At 35.7% G+C, this 20,011-nt stretch overlaps 1 long non-coding RNA gene across 1 annotated transcript; it reads right to left on the minus strand.

The window, feature by feature from the left end:
• Positions 1 to 16,004: 16,004 nt before the first annotated feature.
• Positions 16,005 to 19,521, minus strand: LOC147844043 (uncharacterized). The gene is made up of 3 exons (XR_015492245.1): positions 19,168 to 19,521; positions 19,018 to 19,061; positions 16,005 to 18,506 (listed from the first exon to the last, which is right to left on the minus strand). It is a non-coding gene; the product is annotated as an uncharacterized LOC147844043 (long non-coding RNA).
• Positions 19,522 to 20,011: the final 490 nt, after the last annotated feature.

A 20,011-nucleotide genomic window follows, 5' to 3' on the forward strand; every position in this document is an offset into this window, starting at 1 on the left:
AACCCTGCATAAAATTATGCTTAGGAATTATTCTTCTGTGTTGACATGAGTGCAAACCGATTCTCTCAAATACAGTTTTAGATTATTAGATAGCTTTTTTGTAACATATAACACCATTGAATGGAATATAACAGAATAAGTATTAATTTTTATCTTGTATGTGATGCCTAAATTCAGTTGTATAATTTGAATGTTTTATTTATTCATTTAAATTTAAATAGACAAAATATTAGAATGTAATTTTAATATCATCAAATCATCTTTTAATCAAAAACAGTTCAAAATAATTTGATTCATGTGGCACAGATCAGATGTGACCCTGGACATTTTTGGAAATTGAGGTTGATGCATTTTATAAAATTCTTATTAGCATTATATATAACAGTCAAGCTTTAATTTGAAAAATAAAAATCTTTAAAATCTTTGGTAATTTTCAAGTATTTAAAGATGATGTGAAAACAAAAGCCTGTGTTATCATTTTGTCTACATTCATAGCATTCATTTCCAGCTTATTCCTTGTTTATCAGGGTTTAACACAGCGGAATGAACCGCAAACTATTCCAGCATATATTTTAGCAATGGATGCCCTTCCAGCTGCAACCCATCACTGGGAAACAGCCATACATTCACACACACACACACACACACACACACACACACACACACACACACACACACACACACACACACATTACCGCTAATTTTTTGTTAAGTTAAGTTTAATTTAACTTAACCAGTATAAGTTTCTGGCGGTAAGATAACCTTGGCTAAAAATATCACGGTTTCACAGAATCATAATATTGTGAATACATATTGCGAAAAACACATAGGAAACTTGCACATACCAGAGGAATGGTATAACAGAGAATTTTAGCTGTTTTAAAACCTTGACTTTTGTCAGCCCCAATAACCGCGCCAATAACCTAGTGGTACTGTGTGCTGACATATACTGTAGCACAGAAGTGCTCACGGCAACCTGAGTTTGATTCCTGGCTCGAGGTCCTTTGCCGATCCTTCCCCTCTCTTTGCTCCCAATGCTTTCCTGTCTAAAATATCTACTGTTGTATCACAGTAAAGGTGAGGAACCCCTAAAAAATTATAAAAAAAAAAACTTGACTTTTCTGAACTGCAGTAAACCTTGAAATCATCCCATGCCTATTACCTAATTCACCTATAGCGCATGTCTTTGGACTGTGGGGGAAACCAGAGCACCTAGAGGAAACCCACACAAACACGGGAGAGAACATGCAAGTGCCACACAGAAATGCCAACTGACCCAGCCTGGACTAGAACCAGCGACCTTCTTGCTGTGAGGCGACTGTAAAAGCCACTGAGCCTCTGTGCCGCCACATTCATAGCAAATTACACAATTTTTAATTCAGTGTAAATGCAGATAATGGTCAGTTTTAAAGAAAGTCTTCATATAGTCAACAAATAAGAATTTTATAGCAATATTGCAATCTACTAGTTTTGTGTGTACATATTCATCTAGTGATGCTGTTTTCAAGTCGCATGTAAAATAATCCAGGTTATATTCTAATTAAAGTTAACCCAGGGTTTTTGCATCTCACAGTTTGCAAAGTTTTCTCAGTTTTTGAACATAGATGTCATTTTGATCTACTGAAGTAGTTTTCATCTACTGCTGAAAGTCAAGAAAGAAATATTTCCTGTTCACAACCTTGTTTAACATGCACCAGAATCCTCATAATGATTTAAATAAAAATGGTAAAGCATTTAACACTCTTGACATTTTACAATAACTCCATTTGTGTTATAAAAAATCATTCTGTACTCGTTGGAGTGACAGCACTGGCAAAACCACAGTTATTATTTGAGATTTATAAATGTAATATGCTTTTGTGCATACAGTACAGTATGTCTTCAGTGACTTGAAAGAGTGAGAGATGCAGAAAAAATGAATATAATTGAGTTTTAAAGAGAGGGATTTATTCCTTTAACAGCTGAGTAACCCCATCCTTCTTTCTCTCTCTCTCGCTCTCCCAACACAATGGACCTCTTGTTGTGTATCAAGGGGTTTGTGAGTGATATTACCCCACTTTGCCCCACAGGAAACAGAGCAACACCCCGACCTCTCCCTCCTCTCTCGTCTTTTCTTCTCCTTCATTCCTGCGCTCTCTGCGTTCCCCCACAGGACAAAAAGCCATCCTGTCAGGCCTCAGATATTAGATAAAGTGGAAATCAACTATATTGGCACATCAAATAAAGCGGTTAGACCAAGATTAAAGCCATCTAAACTGCTGTATCATATTACACACTGGCAGCACATCAGTCATTTAAAATGAAATATTTGCTCACTAAACAATGCCACAATGTGAGTCGTATAGATACACAATACATTTTTGGAAAGAGAAAGGAAGAACTGCGTTATTATTAGCCACTTTTTTACACTTATCATCTATGTCAGATGGAAAGTAGTTAGTGTGACTTTTTTTATAGGGCCAGACACTTGCTCTGCGAGTCTCACGCATATTCATAACGGCTCCGTGATGCCCGGGAGTATTGGGATTCTTTTTTGTAGAGGGTGAAACTAACTGTCAAAATGGCACGTGAGACGCGAATGCAGCACATGAACAGTGCGCAAATCACTTGATGGCAATAGAAAACCATGTGTGATCGGGGCCTGAACAGCCATTCATTCCTCACTCTCAGGAGACACATTTGTCCAACTCTAAAGACAAAGTCACTTCTGCCATGCCTCCAAACACAAGGTGAGATAAAATATTCATCCTTTGCATAAGGATAGAGGAGGTGATTGCTGTTTGGATTTCTAATTTTATATACAGTTGTATATGAAGTCAGAATTATTATCCCCCCTTTTAATGTTTTTTCTCTTATAAATATTTCTTAAATTATGTTTAATGGAGCAAGGAAATTTTCACAGTATGTCTGATAATATTTTTTCTTCTGGAGAAAGTTATATTTGCTTTTTTTTGGGGTAGAATAAAAGCAGTTTTTAATTTTTAAAAAAACATTTTAAGGTCAAAATTAGCAGCCCCTCTGGGCTGTATATTTTTTCCATAGTCTACCAAACGAAACTATTATGTTTAGAAATGTGTTGAAAAAAATCTGACTTCAACTGACTGAATTTTTAATGTCTAGTTACTTTTTTTTTCACCCTGTTGATAACATATCCAATTTTATGTAGGGTTGTTTATGGTTGTTTACGTATAGGGCCCTGGGCTTACATAATTATTGCGTATGTGTGGTTTAAATTGTTCTTGAGTTTTTTTCATAGATTTTGAATAAATTTTAGTACGAAAGTTTTGATGAGGGTTGTCACAGTGGCGCAGTGAGTAGTACGATTGCTTCACAGCAAGAAGGTCGCTGGTTTGAGCCTCGGCTGCATTTCTTTAAAGAGTGTGCATGTTCTCCCCGTGTTCGCATACGGGTTTCGTCTGGGTGCCCCGGTTTCCCCCACGGTCCAAAGACATGCGCCATAGGTAAATTAGGTAAGCTAAATTGGCTGTAGTGTATTTTCGTGAATGAGTTTGTATGGATGTTTACTAGTGATGAGTTGCAGCTGCGTAAAACATATGCTGTTTTAGTTAGCGGTTCATTTCGCTGTGGCGACCCCTGATTAATAAAGGGACCAAACCAAAAAAAAAATGAATGAAGTTTTGATGAATCATGATTTGTTCATGAAAACATCTGCAGTATATGCACATTTCATACATAAATTTGTGCGTATACATCGCTAGTAAATAAGACACTGACCTTAAAAATGGTAATAAAAATAAAGAAAAATGCTTTTATACTAGCCAAACTGAAAGAACCATAACATTATAAAAACAATAATGAATCAAAATGTGATAATATGCCTTTGCCTTTAACAGTGTATAGCTTATTTTTGGTGTTTTGATAATGCATCAGTAACCTCACTAGTCTAACTAAAGCATGTGTTTTTAAACTTTTGCCTTTTTAAAACCTGATTAAAACATATTTTTAAATGACAAACATTTAAATAAGTGAGCAAGCGACAAATATCGGCACCAGAATCACTCAAAATTTGTTTATTAAAATCAGCATTGGCTAAAAAGAAAACCTCCTCTCACTGCATGCCTATTAAAATGTGCACTGACAAAGCAAGTGAGAGCATCAGTCATTTCACAAGTGGCATGTTCACACATACGGCTTGCTTAATCCAGCAGCAGGTGTACTCCATCATTATTAGCCCTGAATAAACACCACAGGCGACAACCTTCTGGCGGGATGCAGGGGAATTTCGAGGATGTACTAGTTTTAGTTCATTACTTCGGAAGCGCAAAACAAATTTCAGGCTCAGTATTAATAGATACTTTATGGCAGTGCAAATGCCGTGATTACCATCTTTTTACCACTCTATGACCTGCTGCAGAAATATAGGTCAGCAGGAAACATTTATTTGTGTCCACATGCTTAAAATGAACAAACACGCAGCAGATGCTCATAAGTGTGTGTACTTTGTGCACACGTGAGCGTATTTGCACACACTGTTGATATTGAAATGAGATGGTTGGCATGACTGGCAGACTCTCTTCTCACACCCACACACATTCAAATGTGCTGTGAGCCGCAGTGTATGATGGTCATTACTCATCTGGCTTGTTCAGCGTTTGTGGCGTTTCTTTTGTTTTTCTCTGTTTGTGTAACGAAGCTACAGTCTTCTCAGTCTTTTTGCTCCTTTGTCTCTTCATCTTCCCATAGGTGTCAGAAATAATGGCCTTGGTTGATTCGTGGCACAGCGTGTAGAGTACGTTTAGAATTGTTTTAAGAGCTGTAATGCTCAGTGGAACGCTGGTTTGGATCTGGCCTGCTTTATACTTTCATTCGTGCTGTCAGTTTGTTCAGATTTGTTAAAGCCAAAGTTTATACATTTAGATGAATAAAGGGTTTCAGGAGGCAGTTATTTTGCCACTTTCATACACATTATAGGGTCAATGATTTTTGTTTTGCTTTTTTTTTTTTTTGGTTGTTTTTTTGGTTGGTTGGTATAAGCTAATGCTTAACTTTTATAAAATAATTGAACCTACATAGATAAATCTAAATATTATATGAGCTATTTTCATGTTCAGTTAAAAGGATTAAAAAAAAATTGGAATTAAATTATATTAACAAACTATTAGGGTATGTTGTATATGCTTTTAGTTGCAGAATATGCTGACGTTTTAAATAGATTCTTATTTTATATTTTCTAACTACTAGTCATTTAAAAAAATATGTTTATATCTGATCATTTTAAATAATAATAATAATAATAATTCCTTAGATTCATATAGCACTTGTATGGACACTCAAAGTGCTTTACACATTAGGGGGAATCTCCTCATCCTCCACTTGAATGACGGGACAGCAGCCATATTGCGCCAGACAAATTGGTGGAAAGGAGACAGAGTGATGAAGCCAATTATGATATGGGGATTGCCCATGATGGACAGAGGCCAGTGGGCAAATCAGGATGCCAGGGTTAAACCCCTACTTTTAAAGAACATCCTGGGATTTTTAACAAACACAGAGAGTCAGGGCCTCGGTTTAACGTCTAGTTCAAAAGACAGCACTCACTCAGCTTTTCCATGTTGTCCCCCATCCAGGTACTGACCAGGCACAGCCCTGCTTAGTTTCAGTGGGCAACCATGTGAGTGTTGCAGAGAGCTAGCTGACTGCAAATATATGCATTTTTTTTAAAAAAAAAGGTCTTTCATAATTTTTAATTAATAATCTTAGCTTGATAATTTGACCTACTCACAAGTATTTGATATTACCACAATATTTACCGAGCAATTATTATATTATATTATATTATATTATATTATATTATATTATATTATATTATATTATATTATATTATATTATATTATATTATATTATATATGTCATTTTATTTTTAGCTCAGTCGCATTTTGGTATTGTATTTTATTTTTATGGCATTAAAGTAATTAGTATGGTCCTTTATATATACAGTTGAAGTCAGACTTATTAGCCCCCCTGAATTATTAGCCCCCCTGTTTATTTTTTTCCCAATTTCTGTTTAGAGGAAAGAAGTTTTTTTTCAACTCATTTCTAATAACTGATTTATTTTATCTTTGCCATTATGACAGTACAGAATATTTTATTTTCGAAGACACTTTTACACAGCTTAAAGTGACATTTAAAGGCTTAACTAGGTTAATTAGGTTAACTAGGCAGGTTAGGGTAGTTAGGCAAGTTATTGTATAACAACAGTTTGTTCTGAAAACTCAGAAAAAATTATAGCTTCAAGGGGCTAATAAGATTGTCCTTAAAATGGTGTTTAAAAAATGTATAACTGCTTTTATTCTAGCTGAAATAAAACAATTAACACTTTCTCCAGAACAAAAAACATGACATACTGTAAAAATTCCCTTGTTCTGTCAAACATAATTAGACAAATATTTATTAAAGAAAAAAATCAAAGGGGGGCTAATAATTCTGACTTCAACTGTATATATAATATTTGTAACTGATTACAAGTAAAAAACTTTAGGATAGAAATGTTCATTACATATCAAAACAGTTAATAGTTAATCGTTATTATTTTAATAATAGGCAAAGACTTTAAAAATTATTTCCTGGATTGCATTAATTCTACTCTGTAAAAGAAATTTAATAACTAAAAGTCCAGACAACAACTATTTTTATGTTGCTTTAGCTTATTTTAAGAAGTTAATCAGTTAAAAAAAAGTTATACAACATTTAGATCAATGTAAGTTTAAAACATTTAATTTAATTTCAAATTAAAACATTTAAGGCAGCATTTTTTACAGTAATATTTTACAGATCATAATAGTTTTCACAATAGCAAAACATGGTTTATGTGTCTGATGCTAAAGGTAATGGGATGCTAAAGTCTACCGTATTCATAAAAGCCATTCTCTATATGAGCAATACTTACGTAAAGCATTGACACTGTCACTTCATCTTTCCTTTTTTTCTCTCAAGTTCCTTATTTATTTCTTTATCAAGTGAACTGAGGTAATCTTCAGCTTATGCCAAGCGATTGTAGGTAAATTTGCATGCTGGTCGAAAGAGAGGGAAATGTGTAAACTTTCCCTTTGCCCCAGTAGAGCCACAGATACACAAACCGAAGCTCAATTTGCATTCCTCACTAACAGGTGTGACATCCAGCTGCTTCAAGAGAAAAATGAAAATAGATCAGTGTTTTTTCGGTCAAGGGAATGAATGCGCTGTGCCTTTGAAAACAATAACACGCGGATGGAGCACAACTACACCCTGGAATGGAATGGGGAACACAGGGTGGCACATCAAGAATCTGTCTTTGTGTGTGTGTGTGTGTGTGTGTGAGTGTGTTTGTGTGTGCGAGCCCTGGAAAGCCTCTGGGTAATCAGTAATATATTGCAATATCTGAATGTATCTGAATATTTGAATGTGTTGTAACCGCTGAGAGGAATGGACTGAATGATTGTTATTGTGTTTGTGTGTGTTGTGCTCTATTTCTGGAGAAGTGTGTTGAGGTATGTGCACTTATCTGCACATGCATGCCTGAGTTGTCATTTGTTAAAGCCATTGCGGGTTTGCATGGCAGATTTCTCTTTCAAGTTATTTAGAGCAGGAATTGAAATATGTACGGTCAAGAGTTTGGGGTTTGTAAGTGTTTTTTTTTTTTTTTTTTGCATGTGTCTTGTCTTTACCAAGGCTGCAATTTCTGTTAGAAAACAAGTAAATAGTATTACAGTTGTGAAATTGTACTGGAAATTGAAATGTTTTCTATTCAAATATATGTTTAATGTAATTTATTTCTTTGGCAAATCATTTCCGAAGCATTACTTCAGTCTTCATTCTTCTTCAATCCTTTCAGAACTTGTTCAAATAAATGAGAATTTGAGTACCTCGCACATAAGTACTGTGCTTATAGACAGTTCATTCAGTAGTGCTTCTTAATGTCAGTAAAACAGCAGTGGCCCCATCTAAAGAACTCGAAGACTGGTTGTATTTGTCATGGGACAGCATGAACTGTCACCCCCAGTCTGTACCATGATGGTCGTAGACAAGTACAGGAGCAGCAGTGCGATACGGTTGTATATCGTCACTGGTAAGAGGCGTGCGTTTGCACAAGGTTGCAGGCCACGGGCCTTATGTTTTTTTTCGTGCTTCACTCTTGCATTTGTCTGTTTATGTAGTTATCGAATGTCTGAAGAACTGAAGCGGTACTGTGTTTATACAATAGTTTGATGGCATAATTGTGTCTACAAGGAGCTACTTCTGCAGCTGACATCAAAACAGCAGGAACCGTTGCTCACCAATGTCACTTTAGAGCTATTTGAATGATTCTCTAGTGTAGTATCTAAAGTGAAGACAAAACAGGTGATTTTACTGACATTTTAAGATTAGAAGGCTGAACGGCATGAAATGCCATCAGTCTACAGAGATTTCTCAGTATTTCTTTGTTGCAATCGGGAGATCAAAAATTATCCCTGAAAAAGCCAAAGCAACGCAAACACTGCCAGATTACTGTTGTGTTTGTAATAAGGACAAACGCTAAACACATGCGGGCATTTCTTCTTTCTTTTTTTTTTTACTAAACTAGTCAGAGTTAAACAAAGAGTAGCCAACACAAAATACACACATTCCTGATATGTTAGTCCCATCTCACGCTCAATACACTATAATTACTATGGTATAAATACAGCACTACAACATACAAAAGTGAGAGATTGACTGTTTAATAATGATTTGATCAGCTGTAATTAGAATGTGACTTGCTGTCTCTCTGAAAATATAAATATTTAAAATAGGCACTATCCTTATAAATAAACTGCATAGTTGCAATCTAAACAACTACATTCTCGACAAAAAAGCCTCAAAAGTACATTATGTTGTCCAACAGCAGCAATAATATTGTACAGCTATAACTGTTGTATATACTGTATATGCAAAAAAAAGAAAAAAGAAAAATGGTTTTACGCTTATGGTTTTTGATCCTTTTTGATCATTTTAACGTGTCCTCCAACATAGAAAGAATTTTGTAACAAAACAATTATTTTTTGACAATTTGCTATTTGACCGAATTTAGCCTGCCCTTGTAAAATAAAAATAAAAATAATAATTTGTGAGTATTTTTGCTGAATTTAAGGTATCCTTGCTACAAAAAAAAGCTTTAGATAATTTAAAAATACGAATATAACAAAAACATTGAGAGATGGACCACCAACACATTACATAAACTTTGTATGTGTGCAGACTTCATACCTCCAGATACCATCTGTCTCCCCCTTATGATGAGGCCATAATTTTAGAACCACAGTTGTGGGAAACAAAAACCATTTCAGATTCATTGGCTACATTGTACAATGAGTTCAGCTTTTTAATGCAAATTCCTCATTCTTCACATGGCTGACATAGCTGTGATTCTTGTGTCAACATGTTTGTGATCTTCAAAAACAAGTACCAAAAGACCTGTTTCAATGTCAGAGATTGCGCGCAGATTATAAAAGTGCAACAATTGTATGGCAACATTTAATTTAAAGAATATCTGCACTGTTCTTATAGTAGATCTGTCATGGAAACTACAGGAAGCGCACATTTTGGAATCAGGCCACTGAAACTTTTTAATCACTATAGGTTTAAGTCTGAATTTCATCTTGATCGTGTGGATATATGCTAATGCTAATTTCTTGATAATCTCTTCCCTGAAAAATGTGTGGGATGCGTCTTGTGGAGGGGAATTCTGAGAACTGTTCAGCACTTGTAGGACATTCCGCGGCTGATAAAATGATGATGTTGTAATGACTTGGAGCAGAATGGGGTCTGTTAAGGTCTGAGTAAAGCAGGTGCAGAAGCATATTATTCCTACTTAAATAGGAATTTCCCGATCAGGCTTTCTTGCCTTTGAGTCTGAGTCATTTGATTTTGAGTATCTACGAGGATGTTGTTCTTTATTTAATTCACCTTATTTTAACATTCACCACTCTGTTAACAAACAGAGCACTTATGTGAGGTAGCTTGAACAATCAAGTAATAAATTACATCAGTTCTTCACTTTTGGACTTTAGTGTAACAGTAAATATAAAATAAATCTAATATAAAAGCAAATAGGATCTCACCTCACTCTCATCCTTAGGACATCCTTATACTCAACTCAATAAACACTTCTTCAAAAAAAAAAAAAAAAAAAATTACCAGGAAGAGCTAAAATGAAAGCAATGCAATTTATTATTTGACTCATAGCTTTTATTTAAGCCAACATAAAAGAAGTAAGACTTTCACCAGAAGAAAAAAAATTCTAGGAAATACTGTGAAAAATTCCTTGATCTGTTAAACATCGTTTGGGAAATATATGAAAAAGAAAAAAAATTCACAGGAGAATTTGACTTTAACTGTGTGTGTGTATATATATATATATATATATATATATATATATATATATATATATATATATATATATGTGTGCTGTCAATCGATTAAAAAAATAACTAATTAAGCACACTTTTTTTCTGAAAATTTATCACGATTTATCACATTAAAAAGCCTCAAACTTGTAATTTTGGCTATTCAAATGTAAAATTTATGTTAACACAAGACAAAAACATTTTGAATTCAAAATATAATTCATTATTAGAATTTTTGTTTAACTTGTAACACAGATTTCTTCATGTAAACAACATATCCACAATAAACCATCAAGATCTTGGCTTGACAGCCATATTTATTACAGAAATAAAAACACAGACACACACACACACCGCGTGCAGTACAGCACAGCCGGAGTGACTTCCTTCAGATTCAACACGCATGATCGCGTTCATCAAATTTGCTTAAACTAAGCGTCTTAAGTATGGCTGTATTTCACAAGGATTCTGACACAACAACGCGAAACTGACACTTTTCAAAAGTTGCGTTTAAGCGGGAAACACTTCAAACTTAATGAAACATTTGAGGGCGCATGCTGAAAGGCAAAGGAATGCGCTGTCTTTGACAGCTCCCGACTTCATCTGGCACATCATTTACATGGACACCAATACTCCGATTTTAATATGATTAAGATAATACTCTTATTAAGAATCTACCATGTAAAAACAGCAATTTTTGAATACCTTAAAGGACCACCAAGTCATGAAATGCGGAGGTTTTTCTTTCCTATCACCATGCGGTATCAAATTCCATTAAAACAAAAGTCAAAATTTAAAAATGAAACATACGAAATTAGATGAAACTCTGGAGGAAACGCTGGAGAGCCTGGTAATGCGACATTAATTATTTTATACTGAAACTTGCCTTAAAAAGTGCATCCTTGGTCTTATCCATATTTCTTTGCATGTTGAACACACCACAGCCACAACAGGAAAAAAAAAAAACTTAATTGCGTAAATTTTTTTAAAACGCGTTAATTATTATAAATTAATCGCATACGTTAACGCAATAATTTGGACAGCACTAATATATATATATATATATATATATATATATATATATATATATATATATATATATATATATATATATATATATATATATATATGTAATAAAAAGTAACTAGTAACTATTTACTTGAGTATTTTTTTCATCAGATACTTTTTTACTCTTACTCAAGTAAATTTTTGGATGGTTACTTCTACTTTTACCTAAGTAAAAATTTTCGCAAGTACTTGTACGTTTACTTGAGTACTGTATATATAGAGTTTAGGTATTCTACCCACCTCTGACCATATTGCTCCTATAGTGTTGTCGGCCACAATGTGAAAACAGCAAATCCCACAAAATCTCTTGAGTTTTCGGAATGCACAAGGTGAATGAATAAATGAATAATATTTGTGCTGTTGCAACAAATCAACAAGCTGATTCTTCATCTCCGCCGTCTAAATCCATTTGACTTTGTGCTTCTCCATGACTATGTTTGTCATGCTTCCATCTTCTGTCACCTTGTTTTTTGATTGGATATTGTTTAACATTATAATCACAGGCTTGTTTGTGTGCTTGTTCTCGGGGTTCCTCCCACACATAAGGATTTTTCAAAATACTGAATATGAAATATATACTGAATATGTATTTGTAGTTGGAGCACCTCTGATGTTCTTTGGAGCAATTTAAGTCACTCATGACACACCTAACAGCACAGGAAAATTTGATAAGATCATCTTTAGGACCCTCAAGATAATCTAGACATTACATGATTGTCAAAAAGGGAAAAATTATCACAAGATCAGTGCAATTATCTTGCTGTATGTGCCAGCCTATGAAGAATATGCACTTTATAATTAAACTCAATACTAGAGGATTAAACTCTATTGCTGTTCATTTATTCAGTAATGAATTCTAATCAAAATGTTTATTCTAGTATATTATTTTTTCATGTCCTTCTGTCCACTGAAAATAGTTCCAAGAGATTTAGAAAAGCCAACTGTGAAGAACGAATCCTTGTGAGCACCGTCTCAGTACCAGTGCATGGATGAGTGTTTGGTAATGACCAAGCTTTGGTCTGCATGAATATCCTCTTTTCCTTAACACTTATCCTGGATTTCACACTAGACTAGTCTAATCTGTACAGGGTTACAGAACTATGCATTTATACTTCCTGCTGAGAATTAACCTCTCGTCACAGACACACTTACACGTAAACATGCGGCCTGTTTTCCTATTAACATTTCAAAGCTAAGCAATAATGTGTGCTTTCAGTGTAGGATACTCAGACAGAGTAGGATAGAAACTGTTTTACTCATTTTCTGCATGCATGATCATGATGTGCAAGGTGCAGTATGAGTCCATGCCGCGTGGTGTGGGATAATGACTTGACCTTCAATTTCGATGCACCAAATTAACTGGAAGTATAATATCAAATTCAATTTTAAATACCTTTGCTTGTCGTTATGAGATGGCCAGAAGTTAATTTGCTACATTTTACACAAAATTGGTTTTCGAAAAATAATGATACAAGTTTCCTTAACCACAAATCGATGCTTCTTGCTTATGTAACTATGCTCATAGTGGGTGCAATAGTTCACCTAAAAATGAATATTTTCAGTTTTTTTTTTTACTCAGCTCCAGGCCATTCAAGATGCATATGACTGATTTACTTCAGCTGAAGTCAAAATAAGGTTTTAGTGGAAAACAGTCCAGGATTTTTCTCATTTGTATGCAAGTGAATAAGACTCAACATAAACCACATTTTACAGCCCAAAATCTATTTTTAGACAGCCTCAAAGTAATCCACACAACCTTAGACGAAGCAGTGGTGGGGGCAGAGAGTGTTTTACAGGCCCCCCTAACATTTATTTTATCCTACATTCAGAATAATTTAATGTCATTTTCTACATCATTCATTATTTCAAATATCTCTTGGAGTAAACTTATTAAAAGTAACTTTTTGAAAATATATTTGAAATTTTAATAAAAATATGAATAATTTTGTCAAGCCAGCAATCGAACGGCTGCAGGTTCCTGGTCCCGGCAGGAATTGAAGACAGACAGAGTGAATGAACCTCACTCTCTTCCACCTTTGACACCCAGCTGAGGTGCCCTTGAGCAAGGCACCTAACTACTATTTGCTCCCCAGGCACTAAAAGCAATTGCTTCCCACTGCTCCAGGTGTATGCTCGCTGTGTGTGTGTCTGTGTGTGTTATCACTCCTCACTCAAAAATGTGTGTGTGTACTTGGATGGGTGAAAAGCAGAGGGATAAAATGGTGGTGGAAGAGGAGATTCAGAAAAACGTTATATTAGTGTAAGGCTTTGGTTCTCAAACTTTTTTCATCAAGTACCACCTCAGAAAAAAATTGTCTCTCCAAGTACCACCAAAATGAGCAGTATTGAAATACAGTAGTGTAGTAGGGCCAGTAAAGCAGCTACAACTCTACACAGTTAAAAAAACATGGCTATATGTCATATATGGCATATTATATACACCATTTTTGATCAATTTTGAAATATATATAGCATGTACATGACATTTCATTCCTCCGGGTACCACTAGAAGGAAGCCCGCGTACCACTAGTGGTACACGTACCTCAGTTTGAGGACCACTGGTGTAAGGAATTGTTGTTGTTATTATTATTATTATTATTATTATTATTATTATTATTATTATTATTATTATTATTATTATAACAATACTTAACCAGGCTGCACTTCACTTATACTTTCAAAGGGTTAGCCACTGCGCCACCGTGATGCCCCCATATTTATTCTTAAAGTTGCTAATTATCAATTAGCAAACGTCTAAATGTGGACAACCTGATAATTGAATTACACACTATACACTACATTCTGCAGGTATGACAAACAAACTTCTGCAATTCCCTTGTTATAGCCTACAAAACACGAGGAAACTGGATGGGTGACACCATGGTAACTGACTGTCAGGTGTCTCGAGGGTTTGGTATTTGCTATTTTTGACTAATTTATTATAACTACAACAAACCTGACAACAGATGCGAAGTGTTATGTTTGCACATGCAATGTTGCAGTGTCCAGCTTTATAAATATCTGTGGGCTTGTACTTTCCTCAAACACTACCTGACAAAAGTCTTGTCTTATCCAAGTTTTTGGAACAACAAATAATAACTTGACTTCTAGTTGATAATGTGGCATCAGAAGAGTTTTATACAGTATGAAAGGCAAAGGCCTCTTTGATGTGGAGGCTGAAGTGTGAGAAGGAGCGGTCTCCTGCTGAAGAATTTGCCCTCTCCTGTGGTTTGGAATGTAATGGGCAGCACAAATGTATTGATACCTCAGGCTGTTGATGTTGCCGTCCACTATGCAGATCTCTCGCACACCCCCATCCATACGGGCTCTAATAGGTCTTCTGCAGTATTTGTGATGATTGGGATACAGTTCAACCGATGATTCATTGGAAAAGTTTACCTTCTGACACTTTTCCAAATGATCAACAATAAGCAAAGTTATTATTTGATGCTCTTACAACTGGCATCGATGACAAGACTTTAGTCAGGTAGAGTAAATCAGTCTAGTTTAGGTGTTAAAGTGGTCAGATGTGAATAGTTACATGTTGGTATTATTCATTCATTCATTTTCTTGTCGGCTTAGTCCCTTTATTTATCCGGGGTCGCCACAGCGGAATGAACCGCCAACTTATCCAGCAAGTTTTTACGCAGCAGATTCCCTTCAAGCTGCAATCCATCTCTGGGAAAATGTTGGTATTAATTTCTATATAAAGTATTTTGAGTTTTTTTTTTAGTTTATAATGAACTTGTTCTTGTTTGTTTTACCACCAAGATCTGGCAACACAAACAGTCACAGTTTGTATGTTTCTCTGTTATTTCTTGTCTGTGCAGTTGACTATTGCTTTTTCATTAAAACACACCTTGTTGTTTAGTCTAGTTAGATACAACTTTTATGCAGTTTTTGTAAAAAAATAAAATAAAAATAAATAATAATAATAATAAATAAATCTGTTTTCACTATTACAGTATTCCGCAGTTCCAAAACTGTGATTAGAACCATTTGACTATGCATTATAGACCTGGGCAAAGCATTTATTCTAAGTAGGCAGGCAGGCAGGTAGGTAGGTAGGTAGGTAGGTGGATAGATAGATAGATAGATAGATAGATAGATAGATAGATAGATAGATAGATAGATAGATAGATAGATAGATAGATAGATAGATAGATAGATAGATAGATAGATAGATAGATAGATAGATAGATAGATAGATAGATAGATAGATAGATAGATCAATGGACGGACGGACGGACAGAGAGAGAAAGACAGACAGATAGTGTGTGTGTATGTGTATATTTGATTGCAATTTGTTATTCCTCTCAAGACAGTTCTACATTGATTAGTTTTAGTACCAGTGCCAATCACTACGTTACATACAGCCTCCTATTGAGATTTTAGAAATATTCTCATTAAACTTCACGATGTGTAAACTCAATATTTATGTTCGACCTGGCTCAAAGTCATAACATAAAGAAGATGCATCTCAAATAATGAAAAAGAGCAGGCCTGTAACAAATTTAATCAAACTAATGTGATTAAGTTCATAATCATAGTAACTATAATCACATTATACTGTGGAGTGTACGACAGATTTTAATCACAATAAATGGGCATGTAAACACTAATCATATTATTACCACTCTAAACAAAGTGCTTGGACATACAGTATGTAAATCATGTTGACCTTACACAATGTCTCTGTGACGTTCTACATTTTTTTTTTTGAATCACTAAATTGTTAATGAAATTCACCGCACAGTTTCTGCTCAATATCTTTTTCTCTTTATCTTTTCTCATGTATAGCCATCTACAGAAATGTGTTTTGCAATCTAAGTAGGGCAGTGGTCAATAAATGCCAGTTATGGCATTTAATGGCAGTAAAATCAACCACACGTCTTAGCAAAATATCAGAATAATTAAAGTTTAATGTCAACAAGAGCATGTGGAGCTTTGTTCCTGTCTTGTAAGCACTTAGGCCCTTACTTTGATGGAAGAAAATCACATTATTGGTGGTCATGTTAATACAGTCAACATAGGCTCATTCTGAAAACTTAGCCCTATATACATTTCTGGAGATCGCGAATTATGTAGCCAGAGCTACATATGGCTGTATTTCGTCTTTAAAATGAACACTACAGGTGGTTTGCCGTGTTCCTTGTCTCGCTTTAAAGCTGACAGCTTACCTTTATATAGACGGCTTTCCCACTGTTATCAGTTTGTCCACTTAGTTCGACATGTACGTCGGCGGACTTGAGATGCAGAGCGGAGTTGACCACTATGATGGGGTTTGAGTCTGGTGAAGAACGGTTCCAAAAAGCAGGTATACATAAACAAAAGCCAAAAAAATAAAATAAACGTTTAAATAACAGGGTGAGAATGTAGTAAAATCTCAAAACCTGATAAAAAATCAGGGGACTTTTCATTTTTTGGATTGCTTTTCAAAACACTGCGGTTGGGTTTAGGGAAGGGAAAGGTGGGCGGGTGAATAGGTGCTTTTTAAAATACTATTGGTTGGGTTTAGGGTGGATCGGTCGGTCGGTTGGTCGGTCAGTTAGTCAGTCAGTCATTCAACAGCGGCCTGTGGTGGATTTACGTGAGAACAGCAGGCGTGAATGGCACTCGCAAGAGAAATTTGAGATCTCAAAAAGAGTAGACAGCGGCCAATGGCAAATTTATGAAAATAAAAACTGCAAAAAGAACATACCTCCTGGGACGTGTTTTGCTCTCTCCAGAAATGTATATAGGGTTATGTAATCAGAATGAGCCTAGGTTGAATACAGTACATTTATGAAAGTTAAGTGATAATATTCATATTGGGCAATGGGCACACATGAGATCTTGTGGTAAACCCCAAATAAGCAAGGTAAAAATGTCCTCTGAGCTAAGTCAACAAAAAAAGATAAGATGCAGTTTAGTAACCTAGTAAATAGTCAAGAAATGTACATTTTATAAACTTTTTATCTAATATTAAAGGGTACTTATTTTACCTCCTTTTCAAGATTTAAGAAGAGTCTCCAAAATGTGTCTTTAAGGTTTCAGCTAAAAACAGATTATTTATTATACCTTTGTGAATGTTGGAATTTTCTGCTCTGAACACAATGTAGCTGTTTTTGTGGCCTGTGGCTTTAATGCTATTCTCCCCGCCCACCATCCCTAAATGCCTGTCAGAGTGTGCCTCAATCTCCACCTCGGATACGTCAGATAAACAGCACAGTGACAGACATGAAGAAAATAGATCTCGTGTAACATTTGTGAGAAATACTACAATAAGAACTTTCTCAATGATTATTTGATGTATTTGTCGCTACAATGTTCACACATGCAAACACAGCATGCACATTTAACTCTGCACTGTTTTTGCATGCAAATGTGACAGGATACATGTTAATATCCACTGTGGTATGGATATCCATTATGTTAAAATACAAAATAAACCTGATTTAGCATCCACAAACTGGGGTTGAAGCATCTTCCTTTATAATTGTATTGATATGCCGCTGTGATGATAAAGATGGTAAAAATGCTGTAATTCATTACAAACATGCACTATTTTCAAAACTTGTAAAACTCATTCTTGGTCACATTTGATGATGATTGATTATCACAAAGAGCTGAACAGATTTTTAAATCCCGGTTGCTTTTCACACGTCCTGTCTTGTTGAAATGAATATACACATTACTACGGAGATATGTTAATACATGGCTGTCAATCAATTCGGTGGGTGGGGAAATCTCACTTCTACGTCACATTGCAGTGGACCTCAAAATGGGAGGGATTTGGATTCTATTTTAATGCCAGGAAATAAAATTTTAAAAACTCATTGTCTTTACATCACCCCACTATGACTGTGGACACACTATACCTGCACACAGTTCTATCCAAACAGTTTATAAAAGATGATTTTCGTATGTATTGGTCAGACCTTACAGAAGCTGCTTAGCCACACACAAGGCTCTAGTGTTGTAGGCCGGGGCCGGGGTCTCGCTCAGCTGTCTGCCCAGGCAGGGTGATTGCAGGGTGGACCTCTTGTTCCTGCTCCTCCTCTCCAGAGCAGCTGCCTGGATCTTGGAGAACTGACCTATTCAGAGCAAAGACATTAGAGCAGTGTTTGAGGATCCTGGTGAAGTCTGCTGAGCTACATTCACATACATGCACACGCATACATTCATGCATACATAAAGTGGCCACACATGAGATCTCGTGGTAAACACAAATCGATTCCCACAGAAATGCAGACACCTGCGTGAACACAATGAGTTTCTTACAGAGTTTTTCAAAACACTCACTGAATTTTAAATAACCCACAAACACACACACTCATGTATTTTGCTCTTTTACTCATCGACTTAAGTGTTTTTTTCTGTGCTTGAAGATCATTTTTATATAGTCCTAACAAATGTGTTTTTCCTTCTGGTTTTAAGAGCCAGCAGCTTTGTGATTTCAAGCACTTGTCAAAGGTAAGCTCAAGCGTGCGTAGATCCATTTCCTCCGACCCTGTGAACGTCTCCATGCTGTCTAAATATTTATGAGCCTCTGGATGACTCATGTAGTGGAAAATGTGACGGAAAATATGTACGCTGTGACCTCACCTTTAACCAAGATGATGAGTTCCAGCAATCCATCATGCGCTAATCTGAAAATATAACACAGAAGATACACTTCAATTAGAAATGAAATGTTGCTTTTGCTTCATGCATGTTAATGAAGACCCACTGCAGTTCACGAAAAACGCTTCTCACCTCGACCTTTGAATAAATTGGATGTGCAGCAGGGTTGATACAGTTAACCAGCAGGCTGAAGGCCGGTAACAAGCCATGAAAGCTAGTTAAAGCACTTCAGCGTAGGCTTCAGCAGCTGCTCATAGATAGCACAGTGAAACCGAACTGATAAGAAGATTAATTTACGATCCTTAAATGAACATCTGCAGACGTTCGTTCTTCATGGTCGACGCTGAATAAATCACGTCTACATGCACCCACACACCTCCACGTTCGACAAAATGCACGCTAACTTGCCGATGATGGATTTTTATGACAAACAATTATATTGTCCCACAGAAGCGCTTCTGTCTGTTAAGGATCCCCTGTTCATTTGCATGTGTTGAGTGAGCTGTTGCCCCTCTCTAATGTGTTTGTATCTTGAGGCCCTCTGCAATGACTGTCACTCTGAGTGTGGGGTGATTTATGTTCCTCCATCAGCTGCTTTGAAGGTTTTAGCTGTTTCAGTCGAGTAGAGGTGAAGCCATGCTGTGGAAATGAGCTTTTGGTGATGGTTTAAGTATTGGCATGTTTTGCTAAAGTTAACTGACCACTTACTGCATTTGGACACTTGTGCTAAGTGGAGGCTTTTAAGGCTGGGTTATCTGTTAGCATGATAGCATGCTAATACTGATGCAGGCTGCAACTTTTTAAAATAACATTGTCACACTGTGTGATCTTTACAGCATGTATGGAGTATCATCAAAGCATATTCACCTTTGAAACATGGCAAGATTTAGCCATATACAACCCAAAAAAGAACCAGAAAAAGTTAAGACAGAAAAAAAAAAAAAAACAGAAAAAGTTAAGACAGTATACGCAAATG

This window comes from Danio rerio, chromosome 5 (genome assembly GCF_052040795.2).
Source record: "Danio rerio strain M-AB ecotype USA chromosome 5, GRCz13ab, whole genome shotgun sequence".
In the NCBI taxonomy this organism is placed as follows: domain Eukaryota; kingdom Metazoa; phylum Chordata; class Actinopteri; order Cypriniformes; family Danionidae; genus Danio; species Danio rerio.